Source organism: Aedes albopictus, chromosome 2 (assembly GCF_035046485.1).
Source record: "Aedes albopictus strain Foshan chromosome 2, AalbF5, whole genome shotgun sequence".
NCBI lineage: Eukaryota > Metazoa > Arthropoda > Insecta > Diptera > Culicidae > Aedes > Aedes albopictus.
The window spans coordinates 375,287,683-375,310,675 of NC_085137.1; the positions used below are offsets into that span (position 1 = coordinate 375,287,683).

At 40.3% G+C, this 22,993-nt stretch overlaps 1 protein-coding gene across 3 annotated transcripts in view; it reads right to left on the bottom strand.

The window, feature by feature from the left end:
- LOC109422492 (high affinity cAMP-specific and IBMX-insensitive 3',5'-cyclic phosphodiesterase 8) overlaps window positions 1–22,993 on the bottom strand; it is an 871,092-nt gene that overhangs the window by 839,859 nt on the left and 8,240 nt on the right. For all 3 annotated transcript variants that reach the window (XM_062852970.1, XM_062852969.1, XM_062852968.1), the window contains exon 2: window positions 9,812–10,913. The gene's annotated coding sequence lies outside the window, so the exon portion shown is untranslated. The remainder of the gene's footprint in view (window positions 1–9,811; window positions 10,914–22,993) is intronic.

Consider the following 22,993-nt stretch of genomic DNA (forward strand, 5'->3'; position numbering starts at 1 on the left):
TTAGCTTTTGGAAGTTTTTATTATTCTACGTAGTGTTTTCCATCGGACGAAACATTGAAAGGAAACGGTTACGTATTTGTTCGCTTCGAAGTTAATCACGGTTTGGCCAACAAAAGTACAACTAACCGGTTGTGTATTGTCTGTGTGAATTGTTCGTGAAATTGTATAAATAATATTGATGAAAATTTGAACAAAAAACTTGTGAAGTAGTGAACTATTCGAAAAGGTCATGTTTGACCATTGACAAAATTAGTGGTGAAATGGTGTTCCGAGTTGTAGGAATTTTCTTCGGAGCGTTACTACAAACAAATTAAGAGGAAACTGGCGAAGGCGTGCTGTCTTATCTTGGGATTTTTTTAACTGAACAAAGCCCGTTGCTGTATGGAGAAAGGATTCCGGAAGTTTCATAATTCGGTGAGATCTTTCTAATTTCTTTGAGATGTCTTGATATTGAAATTGCTGGACCTGTAAACGTTCCATCATTTAATCACATACAATTATATTTTTTAGTACAACCGGGGAAGGGATCACCATATTTTTATCTCGTTTCAGAGAGCGAGCAATGGCGCTTAAACCTAGGCTTTCGAGCCAGGGCATAAGGGGAAAATCCTATGCCCCATCCCAGGAAGAGGAGCCTAGAAGGAGTGAAATTAACTTTTTAGCAACATCACTCCCAACGTTTTTGCTTAATTTTCATATTACATACTATACGGAGCGGTTGGTACGAGATGTCCCCGTTCTATGGTTTTTACTTAATGTTCAATAACGCTGCACAGTAGGCCTGGCCGCTTCAATACTTGTAATGCATCACTGATTCACTGCAAGCATTGATAATGACAAGAAAAATGATAGAACTAGTCAATTTTATCATTTTCCAGGATTCTTCCATGTGATGGCTGTGTATGTGTAGACTAGACTAGACTAGACTAGACTAGCTGCTTGCGTTGCTTTAGCTTTGTGCTAGCTAGGCTTTGTGTAAGTGTTTACCAGGCGGACAATATTTTCCCATCCACATCGCATCGCTCACAGAACGCACCAACAATAAACACAACGCCATCATCGTCACCACCGGTGGCCGGCTCGTCGGTCATCTGAGAGGGGGGAAAACTAGAGCAGGCCACCCAAATAAACATCGATAAATGGGGGAGTTTTCTTCTTCACAGCGACGCACACGCGACACGCTATACATTTTCATCTGACTTAGGGAGTCTAGGATCAAAAGGGGTAATAGTGGTACAGTAGCTCTCAGCTTCCAGCGCGCTGGAAGTGGCCAAATAAAAAAGTAATCCAAACCTACGCATGTGACACATCAAATTGCGGCAATGTCGATAATGAACAGTTACCAAGAAAACAGTTTCAAACCATATCTGAACCGGTAGTGGTCCGGAACCGGTTCCGGATGTCCCGCTGGAAGTGGTCAAATATAAAGTGATCCAAACCCTTGCATGCGACACATCAAACTGCGGCATTTTCGATAACCTGATGAACAATTAGCTATAAAACAGTCTCAGACCATATCTGAACAGGTAGTGTTTCGGAACCGACTCCGGGTGTCCCGCCGGAAGAGGCCAAATATTAAAATGAACCAAATCATGCATGCGACATATTAAAGCGCAGATTTTGTTGATATTGAAAGGTTGGCATAAAAAAGAGTCAGACCGTATCTGAACCGGCAGTGTTTCGGAACCGATTGCGGGTGTCCGGCCGGAAGTGGCCGTATATAAAAGTGAACCAAACTTATGCATGCGACATATCAAATCACGGCTTTTCCGACAACTTGATGATCAATTATCAAGAAAGTAGGCTAAGACCACATAAGGGACTGCCAGTAGTTCCGTAACTAATTCCGCGTTTCCCTCCAAAAGCGGATAAATATTAAATTGAATGAGTGTATTGCGACATTTGCACCCATTTAGACTCGGCCCGAATTCATTATTATCACAGTTGAATTTCGCACACGACTTCGCAGCGGCTCGCGTTCACAACTTTGCTCGAGTTCGTGAGAGGGTCATCGGCTGCACAACTGGTAAACAAATTAAGTTTGATTGGTGCGAAATATCGCTTGGAAATAAAAATACAGTGGAATTTCAAATTATCACAGAAGTCTAAACATTAACGAGAAACCCAATAATCAGTTTCGTACCTTTTAATTCCGCCCTATGTTGCTTATCCTTTGACAGATATGCGTATTTCGACTACCACTTGTAATCTTCCTCAGTGTCAGTTATCCACTGACACTGAGGAAGATTACAAGCTACAAGTAGTAGCCGAAATACGCGTATCTGTCAAAGGATAAGCAACATAGGGCGGAATTAAAAGTGGATAACTGACACTGAGGAAGATTACAAGTGGTAGTCGAAATACGCGTATCTGTCAAAGGATAAGCAACATAGGGCGAAATTAAAAGGTACGAAACTGATTACACTCATTCGAAGAGGGTATTCGGCCTAGAGGGTTCGAAAAGTCGGTACAAGATAAAATTGAACCAAACCCATGCATGCGGCACAGCAAAGCGCTTCTTTTTGATTAACCTAATAAACGTTAGCAAGCAAAAAGGCTCGGACTATTTAAGAGACTCACGGTAGTGTTCCGCAACCGGTTCCGGGCCGGAAGTGATACCAAACCCATGCATGCGATACCTCAAATCACGATATTTTAGGTAACAGTTGAAAGAAAATAGATGCAAGCCATATCAATGTGTTACGGAACCGATTCCAGGTGTCCCGCCAGAAATCGTCAAAAGTAAAAGGGAACCAATACATGCGACATATCAATGACTTATTCAGTAACATGATAAACGGTTAGCCAGCAAATAATCTCAAACCATATTTGGGAGGACCGGTAGTATTCTAGAACTAGTGACGAGACGTGTAACCCGCCAGAAGTGGTAAAATATCGAAGGGAACCAAACCATAATGGCGTTTTTGACAATCTAATAAACGATCAACACCCGAGCAGAAGAAAAGCATAATAAAATATGTTATTTTGACTTAATAAGGCAAATTTCTTAACAAATCCGATGAGTTTTACAATTTTGCCTAATTGTTTGGGTAATTTTTCAACAAATACATTTATTATTTATTATCCACCCCCTTGACGAGTCAACGAGCAAAGTGATAAAAGAAGAAAATGAGATTTGTTCCGGCCTATTTGAATAATGGAATCAGTAATTTTTAAGTTATTATCATAACATATTATGTTATAAACTTGCCTGTCATAAGCGGCAAAAAAAAACAAATATCATAACAAAAAATGTTCCTGGAAGATTATTTCAATAACATGTTTTGTTAGATCAATTACAACAGAAAATTTGTAAGCTTGTTATTGTTGTGTTATTGTTCATCATATATTTGTACATTCTCTATATTAGAATAATAACTAAACTTGTTCTACATCAAAATATTTTATGGAAATGTTTTCTTGTGGACATATCCTACTAACTTGAACATAACAAAAGTAGATTGCCCAACAAAACATGTTATTAAAAAGATATATATATTGATAAGTTAACAATAACAAATTATGATGTAAAAACAGGCAATGTGATTCTGTTGTTATCAATTTGCTATTCTCCTCTGCTCGGGCAAGATCGCAGTCCCGTCGTACTATGCTAATATCCGAGTGATTGTTTTTCAGTTCATCGGGTATTCGCGCTTTTGTCATTTTTTTTTTTTGGTTTATCCTTCGATGGACGACCGGAGAATCAGCGAGTGGTGTGAACGAGTGAACATTTAATATGGTTTGGACGGCATTCTAAAACCATTTGGAGGTTGAGAACGAAGGCAAAAACAGAAAACCAGCTGAACATGATTACTCGGTGAGTTCGTTCCTTATTGTTACCTTTTATATTTAAACATCACATACATGGGGATTACGGAGGGGTAGCCTAGTAAAGCTAAAAGAGCTGATTTCCGGGCAAATGTTCGTGGGGTGGCCAGACTTTGTCACGAAATAACAACCATCATGTTGTTTCCGAAGGTCTCCAGTGAATTTAGCTTACCCTGCTACAACAAACCAATCCTTGCGCTGATGCTGAGTACACAATCATCATCATCATCATCATCATCATCATCATCATCATCATCATCATCATCATCATCATCATCATCTAATGAACGGTCAACAAGAAAATAGTCTCAGGCCACATCTAGAACTATTTCGAAATCGGTTGCGGGTGTTCCATCGGAAGTGATTAAATAGAAGTGAACCAAAATTATGCATGAGATACATAAAATCGCGGCTTTTTCAAAAATTTGCCGAACGGTTAGCAAGAAAATAGCCTCAGATCATATTAATTTTCGGCTTTTTTAGCTAACCAGATGAACAGTTGACAAGAACATAGTCTCAAACCATATTTGAGACAACCGGAATTGGTTCCAGGTGTCCCGCCGGAAGTGGTCAAACGTAAAATTGAACAAAACCCATACAATCTGCACATCAAATAGCGGAATTATAATTTGGGTAAGAATGAAGTAATGGTCAAAGTCTGCATAATGCAAGAGAACAAAATCGTGACCAAAGTGATCTCATCAAATCACACCATTTCAGATTTCTGCAGTGTAAATATACAGTAGGATGATCAACGTTTTATGGAAAAATCATAACTAAATCGCATCAACACCGATTTTTTTTTTTTCAATCTGCAATCTCTTTTTGCTTCTTAGGGCCGATCTCTTCACCTCGGCTTAACTCGTAAGCCAGGCTTACCCATATACTTAAACCTGGCTTAACGCCTAAGCCAGGGTGAAGAAATCGGCCCTAAAACTACTGCTCACAATTTAGGTGCGGCTGCTTGAGCACCCGCTCTTCTCATTGCGATTGAAATTTGAATGGGAAATTTTTATTTTCTGCATTTTTCTCGTAAGGAGGTCATGAATCGTGTTACCAATGATAATAAAATAAAGCCTAAAGTGTGCGGAAAAAAAACTTTGGCGAAGAATACAAAGTGATCTGTGATTGTGAATAAAGTTAATCTTCTTCATGCATTAGCTGACGCTCACCCCGCTGCCATAGTGCATGGAATGGGGTCATGATAATCCCAATGCACGACTAGGGTTAAGGTGATCATGCAGTCAACTGAGAGGTCTGATATTTTTCAGCTCTGTTTTGCTGTTGTAGGGTCTGGGACCATTTGGGCAGGAGCACCTATTTTGGGCACTTGCTGCTATAACTCAGTCAATTTCAAACCGATTGACTTGCATTTTTGAACATGGCCAGATAATGTGCGTATCTGATCGTGTCTCAAAAATCAAGTCGATTGGTTAAAAATTGACTGAGTTATAGCAGCAAGTGCCCAAAATAGGTGCTCCTGCCCAAATGGTCTCAGACCCTATATAACATCAGAATATGTACCATCAATAAGTTTCCCAAATCAATGATGGCTTTGTTAAAATTGTGGCTTTTCTATATAAAACTAGCTGTACCCGGCAAACTTTGTCTTGCCTACTGCGTTTTTTGACGTTTCAAATCCCTAGTCAAGTCCAAGTCCCCGTTCAAAATGCACGAAAACCCAATTTAAAAAAATAACTCTCAATTTTTCCATGTTTTTTGTTTCATAAACCTTCCTTGGGTGAAAACCCTCCCCCTGGATATTCGATCTTGACGCGATGGGAGGGCTTAACCCATTAGCACTTTAGCGCCAGTTCATTCACCACCGCTTGGACTTTGAGCTAGATATATCTAGTTTACGAGTTGAGCGCAAGTGAAGGAATCGTCGTAAGTGCTAATGGGAACTAAAGGAGTATCCGTCGTGCATTTATCACAAGTCAAAAACAAATTATAATTCAGCGTGCATAGACCTAATCTTTGCATTCTTTGAATTTTCTAAAATTTAACAATAATTGTTAAATTTAACGTAACGCAAGAGTGGGTAGAGGAGACTCTGCGTTACACTCATCATTCGTTACTTGAATTCGTTAGTGAACAGGACAGGGGACGCTAGGATAAGTTGATTTACAGCCTTACAGATTAGATTCATTACAATTAGAAAATTATGGACTGATTAGGTAAAGATAAAACTGTTGATTATAGGAGTTTATATTTGTATTTCTTATTTTTATGGGTTTTGTGAATTTATAAAAGTTGACAAATAATCATTATCATTTTTATTTTTGACAAAAATCAGTTGACTGAACTTTTCTGTTTTTATATCTTAGACGGTATTATTTCACTGATCAAAAAAGCAGGAATTTAGTAAGGACTTAGGACGGTTGACAATGTAAAGGGTTACGATGGATATAATATTACTTTGGACTGAGATGATCACAGATATGCAGAAGGCGACTAGCGAAATTAGAAACACAATTTGATACATTATTGACTATATTTTGACTAATAGGGTTTGACAAATTTCTTTACAATATCGAATGGAAGCTCAAAAAGTGTTATCTAACACTAATATGAGAGTTATTTGGGGATGATGCTGGTGCTGTCAATGACTAACATCGGTTATTGACACTATTGGTAATCAGCTTGAAATAATTTTCAGAATGTATTATAAAATAACTGAGGATATTATCTGATTATTGTTTGGGGAAGCTGTCAGAAAAACTAGTTGCCCATATCGGCTAAAAACGCTAGCTCTGGTAGCTGTCTTCGAATAATTTTCAGAAATATCAAATCTTTAAAAATTAGCTACGACACATTTTTTTTCTTTTTGCTCTTTGTATATTTCTTAAGAATAGTACTCTGAAGGCGTTAACATAGACATAGACAGCCTTTTTTATCTCTGAATGCTGTCCAGTGACCTCGGAGATTATTGAAATATTGTTCAATTATCAAATCATCTTTGGAGCTTCCATTCGATCAAAACACTAGTGCGATGGGAAAAGTTAAAAACAGTATTTTTAAAAACTACTACGACCCAATGCTAATTACTACACACTTTGCTCAAGTTGACGACGACATCGTCTAGTCCATCGTGAGTATTGGTCCTAGTAGGGGGAAAGAAAAACTTATCCATACGTAATCGAGTCTACCTATATTGGATCCCAGGACATACGGGTCTAGAGGGAAACGAGATTGCTGATGAGCTAGCCAGAAATGGATCTAATGAAAGGTTCATTGGCCCTGAGCCCTTCTGCGGGATCTCAGACTGCTCTGTGAAAATGGAACTGAACAAATATATGGTCAGTCAAATCACATCAAACTCGAATGCACTTCCCCATACGAGCCAATCCAAAAAGCTCGTAACGATAAACCCCAAGAAAACCCAACAACTATTAGGTCTCAACAAAAGGGATTTCAACATCTACACCGGTCTAATAACTGGACACTGCCCCTGCAGATACCATCTACAAAAGATCGGAGCAATCCAAACCTCAAATTGCCGCTTCTGTGACAAGGAGAGGGAAACATCAGAACACATCCTCTGCTATTGCAATGCACTCACTCAACGTAGGTTCAAAGTTCTCAGCAAGCCCTTTTTAGGGCCTGCTGACATATGGATCTTATCTCCCAAGGACGTGGTTGGCTTCATAAAGCTAGTCTCGCCAGAATGGGGGAGTCACATACTGTAACTCAGGATCTCTATTCATCAATGATAGATGGTTTTTAGTTCAGTCGATACCAAGGTATCTCAGTGACAAATATGTTACTGAGATAACTTGCGTACCTCACAGCAAAAGGGTATATCACAATAGTTCTAAAATCTGGACGCAGTGATCTTCACCCGACAAACGAGAGAGGGGCAAATTTCTTGCAGAACTTTATGAAGAAATCGTTGAAGCTTCCTCAAACTGGGACATTTTCGCCAGAAACTGCACTAGTCTTATTCTATCCGAATACACAAAAAAAAAATGTGCAGAAGATATTCTGAAAATTTTTCAAATGCTTCGGGAAACATTTATAAAGTTCCGTTTAAAGATTCTTGGGAATCTACTTCAAACTTTCTTCAGAATGTCTACCAAAATTTCAACCTCAAATCATTCCAAAAGTTTTGCTAAAAATGTTCCTCCTCTGTTGTTATTATTATTATTATCTGTTATTCAAACGGTGTTCAAGCAGCAGATGAAATGAAAAGTTTAAACATCAATCAAAAGAAATGGGCTTTTTCATTATCGTACAAATTGGGCCGAAGGGTCTCAGATTTTCATGAAACTTTTTCCTCAGGCAGGGCTAATAGAAACATGAACAAAAAAAATTGAAAAAAAATCAGGGTTGCCTATTTACCCGGAAGACGCAGGTGGATGTTTTTTTTTTTGGTTTCCCCTGATACTACTTACTTTGAAAAATCATAACTCAAAAACGAAGCATCGTAGAAACAAAGCTTTTTTGAGAAAATGAAAGCAATTTTCTCAGTAATCCAAAAAAAATGAGGTGGAAAAAGTTTTCCACAAAATGTTTCACCGTTGGAAGAGATGAACCAGCCTAGGGCCGAAAATCTCAATAATAAAGTAATAATAATAATAATAATTCACCGTTGAGAAAATTCATAAAGTAAAGCCGGAAAAACTATGCCCGAACTCGCGGAAAATTTTCAAAAAAATATCATAGTTTTTCCGGCTTTTCCTTATGAATTTTCTCAATGGTGGAAAATTTTGTAGAAATCTGTTTCCAGTTCATATTTTTTTTTTATTTCTGAGAAAATTTGCTTTCATTTTCTAAAAAAAACTTTTTTTTTCTACGATGCTTCGTTGTCGAGTTATGATTTTTCAAAGTAGTGTCAGAGGAAAACAAAAAAAAACACCTGAGTTTCCGGGAAAATAAGCGACTCTGATATTTTTTCATTTTTTTTTTGTTCATGTATCTGTGAGCCCTGCCTGTGGAAAAAGTCTCATGAAAATTTGAGACCCTTCGGCCCAAATTGTACGATAATAAAAAAAAATCCCCATGACCCCATGGAAACAAAAGGCCACAAATAAAATTTAATTTACAAAAAATCCTGCGATCATTCAACCAACGTGTATGAAATTGTAACAAAAACTTCGGAGTACTTTGGAGGCCTTAAAATAGTTCTGGGATGAAAACTGTAACAGATTATGAAGGGTTAGTTATACTTTGCATATTGATAATTTGTGAAAACTATTGGACACATTCTACCGTGACGTTACGACGTTTTGATGCCTTTTCTGTCAGATTTTCCACTATGACTCGTAAATTCGACCATAAACCCTTAAATATGTTTGCATATTCAGATTCCTTGTAAAATTCCCAATAAGTATGATCTTTATTGGTCTTTTATGGTCGAATATACGAGTTATAGTGGAAAATCTGACAGAAAAGGCGTCAAAACGTTGTAACGTCACGGTAGAATGTGTCATTGACGATTTTTCAGCACAACTATTCCACTTGAGTAAAAAAAGAGGCTCCAGGGTAAAATATTTGAAAACAAAGAAGATACTGCTTTTCTTCCAAAAGAAGATCGTCTAAGGTATTTACGGTATAAATGATCATAACAAAACATTTTTTTATGTGTACGTATTAACCAGTTAGTTGATCTCAGGACCCATGATTCACTTCTCTTCCGAAGAAAAAACTCACATTTTTTTGTGAGTTTGTCGGGATTGGAATTTGATCCCAGGTCCGTGGCGTGAAAAGCATGCACTTTATTTCTTACACCTAGTCCATGTCAAAAATAGTAAATTAGTGTCAAGTGCCTATTACTGTAACATCAATTCATGTGCTATGTACATCATCTTAAATGGTAGTCTGTGCAATTGACAATGCTTACACAGCGTCATCTTCGGCAAACTAGCTACATCACTGGCCCAAAGGTCAGCACCACATCCGCGTCGATAATAATTGACGCTATTTGCTAAAATCAATATTTTCCCATGATGAATTTTTTATAACTTGAAGAAAGCTCACCTACCTTCTGGGTTCTCCTTCGCGGTAGGCTTCCCGATCGCGCTCGATAGCTGCGCGCCGGTCGGTACCGTGTAGATGGATGGTGCAAATTAGGAAGCCATAAACTTTTTCATTCTCACACTTTTCTGCGCTTCGTCTATACGTGGAAACTGGAATTTTTCATTCACTCCTTTCGTGTCTGCACCTCAGCCACCTGCTGTGCCCATCGTGTCTTCACTTCACCGGTTCGGCACACTTCTTTGATTATCTCATCCGGCGCATTTGGAGGACGGTTTGAAGCCCGCGGTGCAATACGGGGGTTTTCTCCCAAATTGGAAAGATTGGCAAACACTTGTTCTACTGAAAAGCAGTGAACGCTCTTCTGGTCACAACTTCCAGCACTTTATGACGATTGGGCGAACTTCTCTGCACTAGATAGCTTTACGCCACTTAGGTTCTTTATTTCGCTTCCGCTTCAAGCAACACCAAATCTTCGAAACTATTCACTATTCCGGGATTCGCACAGTAAACCACAATACCGACGGTATCGTACCTTCACACTTGCACTGGCATCGGACCTGCTGCACCAGTAGACAATATAGACTCGACATTTAGATTGCACTTGTTCTGGATTTATTTTTGCATGTTTTTACACCATCACTTCCCTCGCCGCCGTCGGCTCTGGTTGCGCTCCGGGACCATCAAGCTGGGAAGCTTCTGAACTGACCGGCAACCAACCACCGCACCGCCGTCATCAAGCTGGAGCGTAAAGATTACGTTTCAGTCGAGCTGCTTTCGGTTCTACGGGGGTATCTATCTGATGGTTTGTGTCGGCACACTCACTTTCCAGTACACGGTACACTACCGCCGGGTTATTTTAATCGCACTTCGTTTCAACTTCCCCTATATGCCTTCACTACACTACTGCTGTACGACTTGTGAATGATGTCCATTCATTTTGCATCCACATTCCAGGCCGGGAGACGCGCACGAGTTCTTTGATGAGCTTAGCGCTGGGCAAGATATTGTTCTGGTGAAAATGTTTCATCAAATAGATGTTAGATTACTTTATAGTCTTGAGCAGGTGGTGGAAATTCGGCTATTAATTCAACGACTGGTTACGAGATCTGGAACAAAATAAAAATTAAAAATAATTTATTTAATGGTTTATTCTACAATAAATACTAAAGATCTACAAATCTATAAAGCCATGACATCTATCTATTTCAATGGCAAAGTCAATAATCTTCTTCTTCTTTCTGACTCGACGTTCCGACCAGAACTTGGCCTGCCTCTCTTCAACTTAGTGTTCTTTGAGCATTTTCACAGTTATTAATTGAAGGGCTTTCTTTTCCTGCCATTGCATGATTTTATATATTGAGAGGCAAGTACGATGATACACTATGTCCAGACAGTCGAGAAAATTTTCTCGACCCGAACGGAAATCGAACCCGTCGTCTCCGCATTGGAAATCCAAACCCTTGCCACTAGGCTAACTGGAGACCCCTGGAAACAAAGCAATAATCTCATAGAAGATCTTTCTTCATCTGTGCAGTTCTGGAGATTTGAACCATCTTTAAGAGATTGCTACCAACTATGCGTGTCTGTGAGGACCAACCTAACCATCTGATCTGCAAAAATACGGTAGCGAACGTGCTAGCTGCCTGGCCTTTGATCTGCCTATCACTCTATCACCGGCTACAGCTGAATCCAACACAGATCACTTTCACTTTCGATCAGGCCTGTGGTGACGTCATCGATGCAGATAAGTGAGCCGAAGAATTACCATGTGCGATGAACCGGAGCGGGAGAATTTGATTTAGGGTTTTTCAGGTAGCAATTATGTTTTGTATGTGATTTGTTTGATCAGATGAGAAATTAAGTTAGTTAGAAACAACCCTCGGTCGTAGACGGTCCTGCGTGACCATGTAAATAGCATTAGAATTTGTGTTAGAATTAAGTCAATAAATGTAGAATGTAGATTTGTGTTTGGAATTAAATTGTGAGTTTTAATGAAGTACGGCGCGTTTCTGTGAGTTACCTGTGGAAGAACCCTATCCTGAAGCCACCACCAGTTGTCCATCGAGCCACCCAACAACCAACCCAGGCCCGGATTTAAGGGGGGCCCCCCCGGATATGGGGGGCCCATACAATCCCGAAGTACACTCCCGTTCAAAAGTTTGGGGTCACCCCCTCAAAAACATGTCATTTTTTTAGGCCCATATCTCCGCCAATTTGCGTCCGATTTCAAAACCCTAGGTTTCATTCAAAAGATAATAAGTCAAAGAAACTTTGAACATGATTTAAAAGGAACTTTTTCAAAAAAAATTGTATGTAAACTTAAACCAAAGTTGCCAAATTTTCTAAAAAATGAATATAAACTTACGGCAGTGTCGCTGGAAATTGGGTCGACCAAATTTTAAGATGAGAGCGGTAATATGACCCATTTTCTATTAGCTTTCAACTGCTTTTTACACTGCCGTTCTACGCATAATTGTCCCATGTTATATGGGATTCCCATATAACATGGGACAATCGGGCGTAGAACGGCAGTACAGAACTTAGCTAAAAAATCTAGAAAAAAAAGTTATTAAGTAAATTAATCCTTGATGTCATCGACCAAAAGTTTGGGGTCACCCCTCAAAATGCTGTATCGGCCAAAAGTTTGGGGTCACTATCGTAAAACATGGAAAAGCGATTTGTTGATATCTTTGTCATCTTTCATTCAATTTTAATTCTTCTTGGCTTATTTGAAACAAAATGAATGATGCTTACTGCATAGACATTGAACCACACATATTTGTTGAAATTTACATACTAAAACTTAACGTAAAGTTGCCTCATTTTTTGAAGCGTGGTAAAATGTGCTAACTTTACATAACATTTTTATGTACAAAAATAGTTAAATACGTTAAGTTGAAGACATCAAACGTAAATTTAGTTAATTATCTTTGAAATGAGCCAAAAATAATTACAATTGAACTAAAGATGACGAAGATATCACCAAATCACTTTTCCATGTTTTACGAAAGTGACCCCAAACTTTTGGCCGATACATCATATTGAGGGGTGACCCCAAACTTTTGGTCGATGACATCAAGGATTAATTTACTTAATAACTTTTTTTCTAGATTTTTTAGCTAAGTTCTGTAAAAAGCAGTTGAAAGCTAATAGAAAATGGGTCATATTACCACTCTCATCTTAAAATTGGGTCGACCCAATTTCCAGTGACATTGCCGTAAGTTTATATTCATTTTTTAGAAAATTTGGCAACTTTGGGTTAAGTTTACATACAAAATTTTTTGAAAAAGTTTCTTTTAAATCATTTTCAAAGTTTCTTTGACTTATTATCTTTGGAATGAAACCTAGGGTTGTGAAATCGGACGCAAATTGGCTAAGATATGGGCCTAAAAAAATGACATGTTTTAGAGGGGGTGACCCCAAACTTTTGAACGGGAGTGTATGTATTATACACTTTGCATCCTATAAGGAACCATATAAAATGTACTTTGAGAGACGTTTATATAATAGGCAGTTTTCAAGGGTATCCAGACTATTTTTGGATGTTAATCTGGACTTTCACTAGAGAATAAATTGAAATCCAAAATTTCATAATTTTGTACAGTATTCAAGAGTTAGGTAGGTATTACAATGATCTTTTTAAACTTTTTTCACGCTATTTTCGCTGAAAAATTCTTCAAAATTCAATCAATTATTTGATAATGATTTTACATACGTATGTTGATCATACGATTATATTGGGTGAAACAACTGCATAATACCCATCTGCATCAGTTCGCCAAAGACAGCTATTTAGGTGATTTCTGGAGATGTTTGAGAAGTTGGGGAAGAAACTCAATGTCCAAACGCATCTCGAATCAGTGGCTGTTGTTTACATATTTTTAACTTTACCAAAGTTTTTTAGTTTTATTACTACCTTCATGAGTCCTATCTTTGTTCAATCTGCTGAATCTTGAAATGTAAGTCGAGCTTTGTAATCCTAAGTAAAGTTGCTCCATGTTGTATTACTCTAGGTTTCAACGCAAAGGTCTAAAAGTTGCATAAATTATATAAACTTAGATGAAAGTTCAAAACATATGTACTGCCTCCTGAACAAAAACCAAAAAAAAAAATTTTGAAGTTTTTTTTAGCATTTTAGCCAAAATTTCACAATGCATTTATTGCATAAGGTACACGTTATAGGGCATTACAAGTTTTCCGTTTCGGCCTGAATATTTCACATAACATAAAAAACAAATGGTTGCACAAAACAATTGGGTGATGTAATTTTTCATTACCAACTCGCCGAAAAACAGTAAAAAAATATAAATACATAGGGTATTGGTTCCCTTATTAAGCATGTGGCTCCCATTTTCATCCCACGAAAAACAAAGGATTGAAGCGCTGTTTGTTTTGTTTCTTATTTTTGTATTTTTTGTTAGAAGTGAGCACCCATGAGAACAAAAAGAACGGAGTCAATTGGTGCCGTAATCGCTTGTTTTCGAATAGGATGAAAATGGGAGCATGAGATTACTGATGGCACACATACCCCACATACGAAAAAGTCTGAGAATAAAATTCGAAAAAATAAGGTAGGGTAGCGAACCACTTGGGCAGCGGCCCGTATTTTGGGCACTCTTCGTTATAACTTAGTCAATTCCAAACCAATTAACTTGAAATTTTGTACACGGCTAGATAATATACACATCTCATCGCGTTCCAAAAATTGTGTCAATTGGTTCAGAATTGGCTGAGTTATAGCAAAAAGTTCCCAAAAAAAGGACCACTGCCGAGATGGTTCCAATTCCCTACATTTTTTTTAAATTTTGGTTCTGGGGCCCACATAGGGTTTGCCCCGGCCCCCCCCGAAGTCTAAATCCGGCACTGAACCAACCCCGAGCTATTCTCCGGTGCAGGTATCCTACAATGCGTTTACCATAAAGGGTTTTTATCAAATTCCCGTCAATCTAAGCACCGTCCAATAATATTACTTGGTTCGATTGGCTTTTATCGGTGAATTTAAAACAAAAGTCGCATGTATTTTATCTGCGTGACGCGTTTACTACGCTTCGGCCATTATCAGACGCAACATGCTAATTTTTTTTAGTTCACCGATAAAAGCCAATCGAACCAAGTAATATTAAAGGTCCACGGTGATTATCCTTAACCGACCATCCAATATTGGGAGAGACGAACCAGCCAAGGGCTGAAAGACAAATCAATCAATCAATCCAATATTGGTCGATTCTTGCACTTCGCCTAACGCTTCATGGCTATCAATTACCTATTAATTTATAGATTAGCTTCCATATGGGCTGCAAAACGGTGAGTCGATAAGGAGAGCGTCCAACATAGCTCTGGTCCTCACAAGTTCCTACCTCATGCTTCCACGGGTCAAGTGATGCCAGAGACCGCCAGCTAAGAGTTGTGTGCTAAGCTGGTTGTGCAGCCTGGGCACTGTTGTCCTTCTGACATCAGCTAGATTGAGGAGGTACGACCCGAGCGTCTGTTCACCAACGAGGTGCGGCTAAAACAGCGTCTGTTCTGACATCCAGCGGCTGAGTAAGAAATGTTGCACCACGCCCAGCTAGATCCAAGGTGGTAGCCCCATCAACGTGATAGTCTCTGTGTTGGTTGCCCAATAAGCAAGTGTTGGCGTATGCCCAATAAGCCACCCGTAAAAAATCCCCATTACGAATAGCATAGGAGAAAATACGACTCGATAGAATTGACAAAGACCCACGCGACGAAATATAAGGACTACGATTGGAAACTTGGAACATGGAATTGGAAGTCACTAGGTTTCGCAGGATGTGACAGGATAATCTACGACGAACTACATCCCCGCAACTTCGACATCGTGGCGTTGCAGGAACTTTGTTCGACTGGACAGAAAGTGTGGAAAAGCGGGCATCGAGCGGCTACCTTCTGCCAAAGCTGTGGCACCACCAATGAACTGGGAACAGGATTTATAGTGTTGGGCAAGATGCGACAACGTGTGATCGGGTGGCAGCCGATCAACGCAAGGATGTGCATGTTAAGAGTTAAGGGCCGTTTCTTCTTCAACTACAGCATCATCAACGTCTACTGCCCACACGAAGAGAGACATGATGGCGAGAAAGAAGCGTTCTACGCGCAGTTAGAGCAAACATACGATGGTTTCTCGCCGCGTGACGTGAAAATCGTTGTCGGCGACATGAACGCGCAGGTAGGAAGAGAGGAAATGTACAGACCGGTAATCGGGCAAAACATCCTGCACGCCGTATCGAATGATAACGACCAGCGATGCATAAACTGTGCAGCCTCCCGTGGTATGGTAGTCCGAAGCACCTTCTTCACCCGCAAAGATATCCACAAAGCCACCTGGAGATCACCAGACCATCAAACAGAAAACCAAATCGACCACGTTCTAGTCGACGGTAAATTCTTCTCGGATATAACCAATGTCCGCACATACCGCAGTGCGAATATAGATTCGGATCACTACTTAGTCGCTGTATACATGCGCTCAAAACTTTCGACAGTTATCACCACGCGTCGAAGTCGAACGCCGCGACTCAACATCGAGCAGCTGCGTAACGTAGAAGTGTCTGGAGGGACCTTGGGAGGGACATCCGATCCGCCATAGGTAGTACCTCGGTTACAGCACTAGGCTTCGCGACTCCAAATCACAGAAACGACTGGTAGACGGCGAATGTGAACAGTTGAAAAACGAGAAGAATGCAGCATGGGCGAGAATGCTGCAACACCGTACGAGAGCGAATGAGGCACGTTACAGACAGGCGCGAAACAGACAGAACTCGAGTCTTCCGGATGAAGAAGCGCCAGCAAGAACGAGATCGCGAAGCGATGGAAGAGCTGTACCGCGCTAAGGACATACGAAAGTTTAACGAGAAGCTGAACCGCTCGCGCAGAGGCTTCGTGCCACAAGCCGGCATGTGCCGAGATAATCACGGGAATATTCTCACGAGCGAGCGTGAGGTGGTCGAGAGGTGGCGGCAGCATTACGATGAGCACCTCAACGGCAACGTTGCAAGCACCGAAGGTGGCGCGGTAACAGATCTAGGAGTAAGTGCGCAGGACGAAAGATTTCCAGCTCCTAACTTCCGAGAGATGGAAGAGGAGGTTAGCCGGTTGAAAAACAACAAAGGCGCTGGAGCAGATCAACTACCAAACGAGTTACTAAAACACGGTGGAGAAACACTGATGAGAGCACTACACTGGGTCATTACCAAGATCTGGGAGGAGGAAGTATTACCGGAGGAGTGGATGGAAGATATCGTGTGTCCCATCTACAAAAAGGGCGATAAGTTGGGTTGCGGGAATTATCCCGCGATCACACTACTGAGCGCTGCCTACAAGCTACAAGGTACTCTCTCAAATTTTATGCCGCCGTCTATCACCAATTGCAAGAGAGTTCGTGGGACAAGATCAGGCTGGATTCATGGGTGAACGCGCTACAACGGACCAGATGTTCGCCATCCGCGAATACAACGTGCCCACACATCACTTGTTCATCGATTTCAAATCGGCGTATGATACAATCGATCGAGAACAGCTATGGCAGATTATACACGAATACGGATTCCCGGATAAACTGACACGGTTGATCAAGGTGACGATGGATCGAGTGATGTACGTAGTTCGAGTATCAGGGACACTCTCGAGTCCCTTCGAATCTCGCAGAGGGTTACGGCAAGGTGATGGTCTTTCGTGCTTGCTGTTCAACATTGCGTTAGAAGGTGTAATAAGAAGAGTGGGGATAAACACGAGTGGGACGATTTTCACGAAGTCCGTTCAGCTGTTTGGTTTCGCTGATGATATTGATACTATAGCTCGTAAACTTGAGACGATGGCGGAAACGTACATCCGACTAAAGAGTGAAGCCAGGCGAATCGGATTAGTCATTAATGTGTCGAAGACAGAGTACATTATGGCAAATGGCTCCAGGGAGGAATCTCCGCGCCCGCCAATCGAATTTATATCGACGGTGATGAAATCGAGGCGGTTGAGGAATTCGTGTACTTGGGCTCACTGGTGACCGCCGACAATGACACCAGCAGAGAAATTCAGAGACGCATTGTGGCAGGAAATCGTGCTTACTTTGGGCTCCGAAGAACGCTGATTAGATCGGTAGTTCTCTACGGGTACGAAACCTGGACCCTACAGTTGATAGGATTTTCTCGGCTTTGGCTCTGGCAGAGTTAGCTTTTTTGTTAACTCCTATTCCCTGAAGAAGGTTAAATAAATATAACCGAAACGTCGGATGTAAGAGCAAAACAGCCTTTTGCTACCCATTCAGACTGCCAGAGCCGAGAAAATCCTATCAACTCTAGAATCCACAGTCGTAAAATCACACATCGACCCTACGTGTAGAGGACCAACGCGCCCTTGGAGTTTTCGAACGGAAGGTGTTGCGTACCATCTACGGCGGAGTGCTGATGGAAGACGGGACTTGGAGAAGGCGAATGAACCACGAGCTACATCAGCTGCTGAGAGAACCAACCATCGTCCACACCGCGAAAATCGGGAGGCTACGGTGGACGGGTCACGTCATCAGGATGTCGGATAGCAACCCGACCAAAATGGTTCTCGAGAGTCATTCGAGCGGTACAAGTAGACGCAGTGTGCAGCGAGCTAGGTGGGTCGACCAAGTGGAGGACGATCGGCGAACCCTACGCAGAGTGCGCAACTGGAGACAAACAACCATGGACCGAGTGGAATGGAGACGGCTACTATGTACCGCAGAGGCCACCCCGGCCTTAGCCTGATCGGTAAGGTAAGGTAAGCTTCCAAATCACGTAAAAACATTTCAAAAGAACTACAGTTTCCTTAAAATAATAAGTTTGAATAATTGTCCCTCTAAATCTGTTCCCATCTTATCCACGTCTATTTTGGGTACAACCTGAATTCAATTCCCGGCACACTTTTTACGTGACTCTATGGTCCATAGGAAGGTGACGATTATTTGACCGTAGGTGTTTATGCGAAAAGTCGGTAAAATTTGCGGTTCTGCTCATACCTCAGGAACTATGACAAAAGCAGTGCAGCAGTTATGCGTAGAACGGTAGTGTACCCCATTAGGGCGCTGTATCTCACCTAACGTTTAAAAATGTCTTCAAGTCAAGCTCAAATATGATTCTCTCATCGAAAACACAATTCTAAACATGTTTTGTCCGGTAGCTTCAATGTATATCGATGAAAAGAAAAACACAGCCAAAATATATCACCGTGAGCCTAACTTTTTTCTGGAGCACGCTAGGGTTAAACGTATCGTCAAAACGTTTTTCGGCAACACGAAGCCGTTGGTCTTACTGATTAAATTGTTACTTCCAAATTCCCCTGATGCTTCGAGGCACGCACATGGGCTCGTGCAACTCCGACATAGTCCGTGAACCCCTTACTATGATCAATATATCAATTATGAGGAAGGGTAAAATGGAATAGGATGCATCGATTTTGGTCTTCTGTTCTTTCTATTCATTATTCATGAAAAACGCATCTCTGATAGAATATACAGTTTTTTGTTCAAAATCATTTTTCATTTAAATGTTTATAACTTGTTTATACGTCAATCAAAAACGCTGAAATTTTGACCAATTATAACCCATATATTAAAGCTCCATTAGTAAAATTTTGAGCGAGATCGAATAAGTTTTCTGAAAGTTATAGAACTTTTAGTAAAACTTATAAGATTTTTTAACAAATTTTTAAAACATTATATCTCAATATGTACTTGATGAAACTTTTTCAATTTTTTTGTGTTACAGCTTATACCTATGGCTTTCATATTTTCAAAGCATACCAGGCATACTGCCCGTATAGCTGCCGGCTTAGAATAGCACTACGGACCACCTGTTTCGGGGGTAAAAGTCCACCAAACAGGTAACCCCAATCCGAGGTGTTAGGCGACCTGTGCTGAGGGATGAATGGTTGAAGGAGTTTAAAAGATTCTCGATCTTTAACGGATCCCGTTGAGACGGAAGATCTACCAACCCGAACCCTAGTCCTTACTGCTTCCAACTATGGAACAGCATATTTTAGTAATTAAAAAACTTTGGCCCTTATTAAATTTCTTTCATAACTTGGTAAAAGTGATAGGTCTCGGTTTTATTCCGACCGAGATGGATCTTGAAACAAGTAAAAATGGGTTAGTATTTCTAATCTTTTAATCGGTGAACCGATGCATGGCCAATATCGGTATCAGTTCTTGACCTTTTTGTTAAGAAATGCGATTTTTCCTACAGGATTACCCTATGGCATCCTCCAGGCAGACATGGAAAATGTCGCGGAATTTCATGAATAAAATGTCATGACATTTTTCTATTTACATCACTTTCGGTGTAAATTTCTGTTCGTACGCATCACCAGTCTATAACGCTGATTAGTTATGCATAATCAATATGTCGCCGATTAACATTTCCGACTTAGTGCAGTGAAATTTGCAAAATGAAATGACATTTTTATGACATTTCCCATCCCTGCCTCCACGAATCAAATTAAAAAAAACCTGTTCAAGATTTTTTTGAAGAATTTCTACATGAATTTCCAAGACAAGACTTCCTCCAGGAACTGTTTAGAGATTTCTGGGGTTTCTTTAAGAACTGCTACAGGTATTGCTCCAAAAGTCCCACTGCGTACTCTTTTAGGATTCCTTCAGGATTTCCTCTGGAATTTCAGCAATTTCTTCAGTACTTCCTCCTGGGATTTCTTCAGAATCTCCTCCTAGAATTCCCTCAGAAATTGATCCTTGGATTTCCTCAAAAATTCTTCCCAGGATTCCTCCAAGAATTCCTCAAGGGATTCCTCCAGAAATTCCTCCAGGATTCCTCTGGGAAACCTTACATGGATTCATCTAAAAATTCTTACAATGATTGGTCCGGGAATTCCTCTAGGGTATCTAGGGGAATTCCTCTAGGAATTTCTTCAGAAATTTCTCCAGGGATTCCTCCGCTCCCAGAATTCCTTGAGGGTTTTCTCAAGGAATTCATTGAGTGATTTCTTCAAGAAATCCTCTAGGGATTTCTTCAGGATTTCCACCTGGGATTCCGTCAGGAATTTGTCCTCCAGGAATTCCTCAAGATGTTTCTTCTCCAGAGATTCCTCCCAGATTTCCTCTAGAGAATCCCAGGAGTTCATCACGGGATTCCTTCAAGATTTCTTCCAGAGTATGCTTCAGGCATTCACTCAAGAATTTCTTCAGGGAGTCATCCAGGAAATTCTCCCGAAACTCCGCCCGGGATTCCTTCAAAGTTTCCTTCAGGTGTTCCTGCAGCAATTCCTCCAGAAATTTCTTTAGGAATTCTTCCACGGATTCATCCAGGAATTCCTTCAGATACGGTTCGATGTACAATCTTAAGTTTTGATAAAAAAAAATATTTAAACAAATAAATCATCCCATGAGCTTGTATTCCATGGTGCAAACGGATGATTTTATTGTTTTGCACAAATAATATCGAATCGATGTGAAAACATCGATTTAAGGACAGACTTGTTAGAGTCCCAAAATGGCCGCCACAATGGCCGACTTTGGCACCAACTCACGATTTCGAGGGTACAAATCTCAAATCTGATCTTCTTATTTTAAGCTTATTACAAGTGAGCAAGAACAGAATAATAAAATGCACTGTTGTGTGAAACTTGCTTCTTAAGACTTGTGCGTTTGAACTTTTGATGCACTGTTGAAGCGGGATTTCAAGACGTTTGTCCATTCGCATTCGATTAAATCGGTGAATCGATTTTGCTGGTCCGATTCGAATCGATTCACAAAATTCGACGTCTCAGCCAAACTTGCCCAATGCTATATGGGTGCTCCACAAAACAATTTACTGATTTGAAGGGCTCCGCGTGTCGAAAGACTGAAAACCTCTGCATTATACACTGATAGGCAAAATAAAGTGCCCACCTTTTAGTTTTTCAATTTCTCTCATTTACTTGGTTCAAATTAAAGTAAACACACTGTAGTTTTTTTATTATCTTATTTTTTATATTCTTTTCAAGTTTCACTTATGGAATACTGAAAAAAAGGAGTTTTACTTAAAGAAAAAAAATCAATTTGTGTTGAAAAAAAAAACAGTGACAAAAAAAGTGCCCACTTCAAAAATCGATATGTTTTCGATAAGTTTCCATTGGAAGACCCCTCGATTGTTTATGTTTTGATATTTTGACATGTTTTGAAGCAAACGGCTTGACCTGGTGCATTTGTTTACGTGATCGCGTTTGATTAAATTGAAAAAATGGAGAACGTAGTGGTTTCGAAAGCAATTCCGTTGTGTATCCGAAAACTGGTAGTTCGTGATGTGCAAAACGGTGAATCGCACCGGGCTGTCGCAGTATCAGTAAGGCAGCGGTTGGCAAAATTCTTCTGAAGCTTAAAACGGCTGTTCGGGCTTGTTCGGAAGTTAGCCATCAATGTTAACTTCTTTTCCCGATCAGCCTAGATAGCTGTGTAGTGTCGGTAGCGGTGTCTCAATTGGCTAAGAATAACACTACGGACCGCCTGGTCCAGTGGTAAGAGTACACTAAACAGGTGACCCCAATTCGTGGTGTTATGCGGCTTTATGCTTACCGTGCCAAGGAATGAATGGTTAGGGGGGCCTAATAAAAACCTAACCACAAACGGAGCCTGTGGAGAATTAGGGCGTCCTCCACAGTATTACGCCCTTACTGTGCTAACCGGAGCAATAGTGCGGTGGACCTTGCGTTTCTCCGAGATAATCAGTTGCCCTTCTTAAGTCTCAAATTTGAAGCTAAATAAGGGCGGGATTATTCAAATGTTGCAAATTAGCTCACATTACTACCTATACGGTTTCGTTTAATGCGTTTTCGCCATTGGCGTTTTATCAATTGACACCGATTTGGTTTGTCGTTGATGTTTCCTTTTGGTGCTGTGATTGTGAAGAGTGTAATCCAGTCTAGTTTGGGTAGTGGCTACGGCTAGGAAACCTCAGATCAATTTTCAGCGTAAAAAGCGTGCGTGGGCAAAGTGGCTCTACTTCAAAAAGTTCATTTTCATAGGGTAACTTCTGTATAGGTTACCTTGTGAACCCAGTTTTGCTTCTTTCATTATAACGTTAACAGTATGTTTCAACCTTTCCTTATGGATGCCTTCAAGCAAGCTCTTGTATTCAGCATTTTTTCGTTGATATTTGGCAGTATTGCTACGATGATTACATCATCTGAAGTAGCTCAAACATTAATTTGAAAT